This window comes from Chrysoperla carnea, chromosome 1 (genome assembly GCF_905475395.1).
Source record: "Chrysoperla carnea chromosome 1, inChrCarn1.1, whole genome shotgun sequence".
NCBI classification, from domain to species: domain Eukaryota; kingdom Metazoa; phylum Arthropoda; class Insecta; order Neuroptera; family Chrysopidae; genus Chrysoperla; species Chrysoperla carnea.
The window spans coordinates 73,795,529-73,804,972 of record NC_058337.1 but is presented as its reverse complement, the minus strand read 5'-3'; the positions used below and the strand labels follow the sequence as shown (position 1 = coordinate 73,804,972).

General features: G+C 29.9%; 1 protein-coding gene across 2 annotated transcripts in view; it reads left to right on the top strand.

The window, feature by feature from the left end:
• LOC123291107 overlaps window positions 1–9,444 on the top strand; it is an 827,916-nt gene that overhangs the window by 488,057 nt on the left and 330,415 nt on the right. The gene's annotated exons all lie outside the window — the stretch shown is intronic.

The window sequence follows — 9,444 nt, the reverse complement described above, 5'->3', positions numbered from 1 at the left end:
ATGCCAACACAAATATTTTGATCCAAATTGTCAATATTTTATAAATATATTTTTATAATTATATATTAAAATCAGCAAATATGTGGATTAGAAATAAACAAGTTTGCTATCAGTATGATACTAAATGGAAATTACTTACTGATATGAGATAATAATAATGCTTTTAAGATATTGATTTTTTGTTGGAAATCAATTGCCAACATAAATTTTATATACTTGCTGAATAATCTTAAAGTTCGTATTCATCTTCATAGATGGCTTTATTGTAGAATATTAGAGATTAAACAAACATAGAAAATTTAAATAAAAAACTGAAAATTAAATAAATCTTATATTGAAAAAATAATTTAGAAAACATACTATTTATATTCTTGCAAACTGCTTTCGAAATGCAATTTTAGAATTTGATCTGGAAGAAGTAGAAGAAATTTTACTTAGGTAAGAACTGATGCTCATTTGATTTTAGTTAATTGTTGTTTGACTGAGTTAATTGTTGAAATACCTTGCATAGACAGTGTTGATTACTCTATTACATTACAGCTACATACATGTCACACATACGTAACTAATATCCCCATATAATACACACTATACAATTTACGCCTAATTTGTGACCTCACGGGTAAACAGTGATGTTTACGAAAAAATGTTTCAAACAAAAGTTGTTTATTTTTTGATAAGGAAGATTTTTAACATATAAAATTTTGTTCTCTCTGTATCTCTAACGGTTTACAAGATGGGTACTACGGACCCATAGGTCAAGACAAAATTTACCTATGTTGCTCATTTACGAACTTGACCTCACTTTTTACGTCCTGAGTACGCTGTAAAAATTTCAGCTTGATATCTTTCGTTTTTGAGTTATCGTGTTGGCAGACAGACGGACAGACAACCGAAAATGTACTAATTAGGTGATTTTATAAACACCTATATCAAAATTTTGTTTATAGCATTAATATTTTTAAGCGTTACAAACTTGAGACTAAACTTAATATACCTTGCATTTTACATATATGCATGGTATAATAATATTTAAATTTTTGAATACTTCAAAATCTAATATTTATGTAAATATGCTACTCTCGCAGCCTCTCCATTACAAGTGAGTCATTCTGATAGGAAGCACTAGCACCTCATGTATCTTGAAAAAATTGATTATCATTTATGGCGTACCGATTTTCTTAGCGAGCGCTAAGTAAATTAACCATTTGCCCATCTCAGCTGAATGCAGCCAATATCATTGATAGTAAATTAAGCGCCATCTAAGGAAACCTACAGAAATTGATGTGTGGGTAAATTATACTTTGTGCCTAACGACGTTTAGCCTTACGAAAAGTCTTGTCAATATGGCTCGGAAAGCCTTTAATCGCGAAACCTTCATTTTTAGGATATCTTATTTTATTAGCAAGACGTAATTCCTGATAACATAACATAGGCAGCGCTACAAAATAACCAATATACGGCCATCAGTCACTAAAATTTTTCTAGGTTTTCGACAAGCAGTTCGTTTGATTATAAAAAGCATTTGCAAAAGCTCCATTTTTAGCAAGGATGCATAAATTTTTTGTACTTTATGCTTTACAGAGATATATTTTTATAGGTTGTTCGTCAATGTTTTTCTAAAATTATTATTATTGTATCGCTATTCGTTTTTATAATTAATTAAAATATGTCTTATTTCGATCATTATATGTCTTATTTTCGTTAACTTAATTAAGCAGATAAATTTGAATTTTAAGTTAGATGATTTTCATTCAATGAAGTTAATATTATTTTGTTGCATCATTACATATAGAACGTTATTTAAATAAATTCTTAATTTGGCGAATTCGATTGTTACATGTTTGATCGACAATATTTTCCTAAAATTAGTTGGTTATTAAATTTTTATAAATAACAAACTGGCCCGACGAACTTCTTACCGCCTAAGAATCAATAAAGTTGTGTTAACTTATTAGTTGAATGAATACTCAAATTAAGTTCAATGAATGTAATATAAATATTATCAAAGATAATAAATACTTGTTAGTCGAAATACGCCATCTACTGACATTTCCGGAACCAGCATACAATGGCATGTCCCTTTTTGCCTGTGTTTTGTTTCTGCCATGTATCAGAGATGGCGTTGTATATTTATACAGCGTGTTTACTTATGTAGGCTCCATTTAGAAAACTTTTTTATTATAAGGTTTAAGAAAAGAAGTTTTTCTTTATAAAAATATCTGTTTTCGAAAATATTAACACTCAGCTATTCACTTTTGACATCGAGTGTACAGGGTATCCACAAAATGAAAAGGTTCGATAGGAATGTTTAACATTAATAATGGCCGTTTAGAAATGTAGACCGTTTAGAACAGATAATAAGGGAAACGTTTCAAGAAATCACTCCTGAGATATGTGGAAGTGTATTTAAAAATTTCTAGGTTTAGGCAAAAACAAACTGAAGATAACAGTTGGTACTGACGTCAACAGTAGTAATTGTATTTGTAATGTAATGTATGAAAAATTGACGTTCTGTATTAAGTATTTTGTTACATATCATTTGTTAAATGTGTCAAATCAGCAAATAAACATATGAAGTACGCTAACTAGTTAATTAGGATAACAGATAACGTATTTTATAAGTACCATTTGCAAAATTAAATATAAAATTTAAAGTGGTCATTACCATCGTTAGCAATTCATTCCTAAATAGTTATCTTCAGTTTACTTTTGCATCAAGGTGTCCACTTTCGCGTTCCATATATGTAATTGTTCTTTTACAAAGTTTTTTAAATAAACTAATATACATCTCGGGTGTGATTTTTTAAACAGTTTTCCTTATTATCTGTTCTAAATGGTATACATTTCAAAACGACCATTAACATTCCTATCTAACTTTTGCAATTTGTGACACCCTGTATATTCGATGTCGAAAATGAATAGCTGAATATTAATATTTTCGAAACTAGAGATTTTTATAAAAAAATACCTTTTTTTCGCCAAGCTTAAAATAAAAAATTTTTCCATATGAAGCCAACTTATGTAGACACGCTGTATATTAAAATAGTTTTTTAATATTTTTTGGATTTCCTTACTTTTCCAATACTCATTGAATCTTTTGCTCTCTCGGAATGTGTTGATCTTTCGGTATCTTATTTCTATTGTTCGCACATCTGGATGTTACCTATCTCCTTGTTCATCACTCACTGCACCAGGATTATCAGGAAAAAGTCTAAATAAGAGTGTAGAAAATGGATTAAAGACGATATTATATGAGTCGCGATGCTGATGGCGAATTTTGATATTTTATTTTATGCTCATTCTTCTCGAGTATACGGAGACACTTATCGTTCATTCATATCGACAAAAATTGGCTGTGTTCTCAAAAAAATCGAATTTTTGAACTTTATGACGTCACCAGAATCCAAAAAATTTAATTTTGCTCTAGCACATCCAAATTTTATCCAATTTTGATAAACCAAGTATGTAATCCTAGTAAATTTGAGTCATACTTTTCAAATTTGAGATCAAAAATAACCTAGCTCTAATAGGTTTCAAGAATATGGAGCCGTGGTACCAAAATTAAGAACATTAGTTATAGCTAGCGAAAAACTGACATCACAGTTGAAAAGAATGACCCAAAATTAGTGGGTTTCAAAGAAAATTCCAATAAGATCGGACAAAATTTGGCTAAGTTATCAAAAAAATCGAATTTTTGAACTTTATGACGTCATCAAAATCCAAAAAATTTAATTTTGCTCTATCACATCCAAATTTTATCCAATTTTGATAAACCAAGTATGTAATCCTACTAAATTTGGTTCATAATTTTCAAATTTGAGATCAAAATTAACCTAGCTCTATTAGGTTTCAAGAATATGGAGCCGTGGTACCAAAATTAAGAACATTAGTCATAGCTAGCGAAAAACTGACATCACAGTTGAAAAGAATGACCCAAAATTAGTGGGTTTCAAAGAAAATTCCAATAAGATCGGATCAAATTTGCCTGTATTCTCAAAAAAATCGAATTTTTGAACTTATGACGTCATCAAAATCCAAAAAATTTAATTTTGCTCTATCACATTCAAATTTTATCAAACTTTGATAAACCAAGTATGTAATCCTAGTAAATTTGGGTCATTCTTTTCAAATTTGAGATCAAAATTAACCTAGCTCTATTAGGTTTCAAGAATATGGAGCCGTGGTACTAAAATTAAGAACATTAGTCATAGCTAGCGAAAAACTGACATCACAGTTGAAAAGAATGACCCAAAATTAGTGGGTTTCAAAGAAAATTCCAATAAGATCGGATCAAATTTGCCTGTGTTCTCAAAAAAATCGAATTTTTAACTTTATGACGTCATCAAAATCCAAAAATTTTAATTTTGCTCTATCACATCCAAATTTTATCCAATTCTGATAAACCAAGTATGTAATCCTACTAAATTTGGTTCATAATTTTCAAATTTGAGATCAAAATTAACCTAGCTCTATTAGGTTTCAAGAATATGGAGCCGCGGTACCAAAATTAAGAACATTAGCCATTGCTAGCGAAAAACTGACATCACAGTTGAAAAGAATGACCCAAAATTAGTGGGTTTCAAAAAATTCCAATAAGATCGGATCAAATTTGCCTGTGTTCTCAAAAAAATCGAATTTTTGAACTTTATGACGTCATCAAAATCCAAAAAATTTAATTTTGCTTTATCACATCCAAATTTTATCCAATTCTGATAAACCAAGTATGTAATCCTACTAAATTTGGGTCATTCTTTTCAAATTTGTGATCAAAATTAACTTTGCTCTTATAGCTTTCAAGAATATGGAGCCCTGGTACCGAAATTAAGCACATAAGTGATAGCAAGCGAAAAACTGACATCACAGTTGAAAAGAATGACCCAAAATTAGTGGGTTTCAATGAAAATTCCAATAAGATCGGACAAAATTTGGCTGAGTTATCAAAAAAATCGAATTTTTGAACTTTATGACGTCACCAGAATCCAAAAAATTTAATTTTGCTCCTTCACATCCAAATTTTATCCAATTCTGATAAACCAAGTATGTAATCCTACTAAATTTGGTTCATGATTTTCAAATTTGAGATCAAAATTAACCTAGCTCTATTAGGTTTCAAGAATATGGAGCCGTGGTACCAAAATTAAGAACATTAGTCATAGCTAGCGAAAAACTGACATCACAGTTGAAAAGAATGACCCAAAATTAGTGGGTTTCAAAGAAAATTCCAATAAGATCGGATCAAATTTGCCTGTGTTCTCAAAAAAATCGAATTTTTGAACTTTATGACGTCATCAAAATCCAAAAAATTTAATTTTGCTCTATCACATCCAAATTTTATCCAATTCTGATAAACCAAGTATGTAATCCTACTAAATTTGGGTCATTCTTTTCAAATTTGTGATCAAAATTAACCTTGCTCTTATAGCTTTCAAGAATATGGAGCCCTGGTACCGAAATTAAGCACATAAGTGATAGCAAGCGAAAAACTGACATCACAGTTGAAAAGAATGACCCAAAATTAGTGGGTTTCAAAAAAAAATTCCAATAAGATCGGATCAAATTTGCCTGTGATCTCAAAAAAAACGAATTTTTGAACTTTATGACGTCATCAAAATCCAAAAAATTTAATTTTGCTCTATCACATCTAAATTTTATCCAATTCTGATAAACCAAGTATGTAATCCTACTAAATTTGGTTCATAATTTTCAAATTTGAGATCAAAATTAACCTAGCTCTATTAGGTTTCAAGAATATGGAGCCGCGGTACCAAAATTAAGAACATTAGCCATTGCTAGCGAAAAACTGACATCACAGTTGAAAAGAATGACCCAAAATTAGTGGGTTTCAAAAAATTCCAATAAGATCGGATCAAATTTGCCTGTGTTCTCAAAAAAATCGAATTTTTGAACTTTATGACGTCATCAAAATCCAAAAAATTTAATTTTGCTTTATCACATCCAAATTTTATCCAATTCTGATAAACCAAGTATGTAATCCTACTAAATTTGGGTCATTCTTTTCAAATTTGTGATCAAAATTAACTTTGCTCTTATAGCTTTCAAGAATATGGAGCCCTGGTACCGAAATTAAGCACATAAGTGATAGCAAGCGAAAAACTGACATCACAGTTGAAAAGAATGACCCAAAATTAGTGGGTTTCAATGAAAATTCCAATAAGATCGGACAAAATTTGGCTGAGTTATCAAAAAAATCGAATTTTTGAACTTTATGACGTCACCAGAATCCAAAAAATTTAATTTTGCTCCTTCACATCCAAATTTTATCCAATTCTGATAAACCAAGTATGTAATCCTACTAAATTTGGTTCATGATTTTCAAATTTGAGATCAAAATTAACCTAGCTCTATTAGGTTTCAAGAATATGGAGCCGTGGTACCAAAATTAAGAACATTAGTCATAGCTAGCGAAAAACTGACATCACAGTTGAAAAGAATGACCCAAAATTAGTGGGTTTCAAAGAAAATTCCAATAAGATCGGATCAAATTTGCCTGTGTTCTCAAAAAAATCGAATTTTTGAACTTTATGACGTCATCAAAATCCAAAAAATTTAATTTTGCTCTATCACATCCAAATTTTATCCAATTCTGATAAACCAAGTATGTAATCCTACTAAATTTGGGTCATTCTTTTCAAATTTGTGATCAAAATTAACCTTGCTCTTATAGCTTTCAAGAATATGGAGCCCTGGTACCGAAATTAAGCACATAAGTGATAGCAAGCGAAAAACTGACATCACAGTTGAAAAGAATGACCCAAAATTAGTGGGTTTCAAAAAAAAATTCCAATAAGATCGGATCAAATTTGCCTGTGATCTCAAAAAAAAACGAATTTTTGAACTTTATGACGTCATCAAAATCCAAAAAATTTAATTTTGCTCTATCACATCTAAATTTTATCCAATTCTGATAAACCAAGTATGTAATCCTACTAAATTTGGTTCATAATTTTCAAATTTGAGATCAAAATTAACCTAGCTCTATTAAGTTTCAAGAATATGGAGCCGTGGTACCAAAATTAAGAACATTAGTCACAGCTAGCGAAAAACTGACATCACAGTTGAAAAGAATGACCCAAAATTAGTGGGTTTCAAAGAAAATTCCAATCAGATCGGATCAAATTTGCCTGTGTTCTCAAAAAAATCGAATTTTTAACTTTATGACGTCATCAAAATCCAAAAAATTTAATTTTGCTTTATCACATCCAAATTTTATCCAATTCTGATAAACCAAGTATGTAAATTTGGGTCATTCTTTTCAAATTTGTGATCAAAATTAACCTTGCTCTTATAGCTTTCAAGAATATGGAGCCCTGGTACCGAAATTAAGCACATAAGTGATAGCAAGCGAAAAACTGACATCACAGTTGAAAAGAATGGCCCAAAATTAGTGGGTTTCAAAAAAAAATTCCAATAAGATCGGATCAAATTTGCCTGTGATCTCAAAAAAACGAATTTTTGAACTTTATGACGTCATCAAAATCCAAAAAATTTAATTTTGCTCTTTCACATCTAAATTTTATCCAATTCTGATAAACCAATTATGTAATCCTACTAAATTTGGTTCATAATTTTCAAATTTGAGATCAAAATTAACCTAGCTCTATTAGGTTTCAAGAATATGGAGCTGTGGTACCAAAATTAAGAACATTAGTCATAGCTAGCGAAAAACTGACATCACAGTTGAAAAGAATGACCCAAAATTAGTGGGTTTCAAAGAAAATTCCAATAAGATCGGACAAAATTTGGCTGAGTTATCAAAAAAATCGAATTTTTGAACTTTATGACGTCATCAAAATCAAAAAAATTTAATTTTGCTCCTTCACATCCAAATTTTATCCAATTCTGATAAACCAAGTATGTAATCCTACTAAATTTGGTTCATAATTTTCAAATTTGAGATCAAAATTAACTTAGCTCTATTAGGTTGAAAAGAATGGCCCAAAATTAGTGGGTTTCAAAAAAAAAATTCCAATAAGATCGGATCAAATTTGCCTGTGATCTCAAAAAAAACGAATTTTTGAACTTTATGACGTCATCAAAATACAAAAAATTTAATTTTGCTCTATCACATCTAAATTTTATCCAATTCTGATAAACCAAGTATGTAATCCTACTAAATTTGGTTCGTAATTTTCAAATTTGAGATCAAAATTAACCTAGCTCTATTAGGTTTCAAGAATATGGAGCCGTGGTACTAAAATTAAGAACATTAGTCATAGCTAGCGAAAAACTGACATCACAGTTGAAAAGAATGACCCAAAATTAGTGGGTTTCAAAGAAAATTCCAATAAGATCGGACAAAATTTGGCTGAGTTATCAAAAAAATCAAATTTTTGAACTTTATGACGTCATCAAAATCAAAAAAATTTAATTTTGCTCCTTCACATCCAAATTTTATCCAATTCTGATAAACCAAGTATGTAATCCTACTAAATTTGGTTCATGATTTTCAAATTTGAGATCAAAATTAACCTAGCTCTATTAGGTTTCAAGAATATGGAGCCGTGGTACCAAAATTAAGAACATTAGTCATAGCTAGCGAAAAACTGACATCACAGTTGAAAAGAATGACCCAAAATTAGTGGGTTTCAAAGAAAATTCCAATAAGATCGGATCAAATTTGCCTGTGTTCTCAAAAAAATCGAATTTTTGAACTTTATGACGTCATCAAAATCCAAAAAATTTAATTTTGCTCTATCACATCCAAATTTTATCCAATTCTGATAAACCAAGTATGTAATCCTACTAAATTTGGGTCATTCTTTTCAAATTTGTGATCAAAATTAACCTAGCTCTATTAGGTTTCAAGAATATGGAGCCGCGGTACCAAAATTAAGAACATTAGTCATAGCTAGCGAAAAACTGACATCACAGTTGAAAAGAATGACCCAAAATTAGTGGGTTTCAAAGAAAATTCCAATAAGATCGGATCAAATTTGCCTGATCAAAAAAATCGAATTTTTAACTTTATGAAGTCATCAAAATCCAAAAAATTTAATTTTGCTCTATCACATCCAAATTTTATCCAATTCTGATAAACCAAGTATGTAATCCTACTAAATTTGGGTCATTCTTTTCAAATTTGTGATCAAAATTAACCTTGCTCTCATAGCTTTCAAGAATATGGAGCCCTTGTACCGAAATTAAGCACATAAGTGATAGCAAGCGAAAAATTGACATCACAGTTGAAAAGAATGACCCAAAATTAGTGGGTTTCAAAAAAATTCCAATAAGATCGGATCAAATTTGCCTGATCAAAAAAATCGAATTTTTGAACTTTATGACGTCATCAAAATCCAAAAAATTTAATTTTGCTCTATCACATCCAAATTTTATCCAATTTTGATAAACCAAGTATATAATCCTACTAAATTTGGTTCATACTTTTCAAATTTGAGATCAAAATTAACCTAGCTATAATTG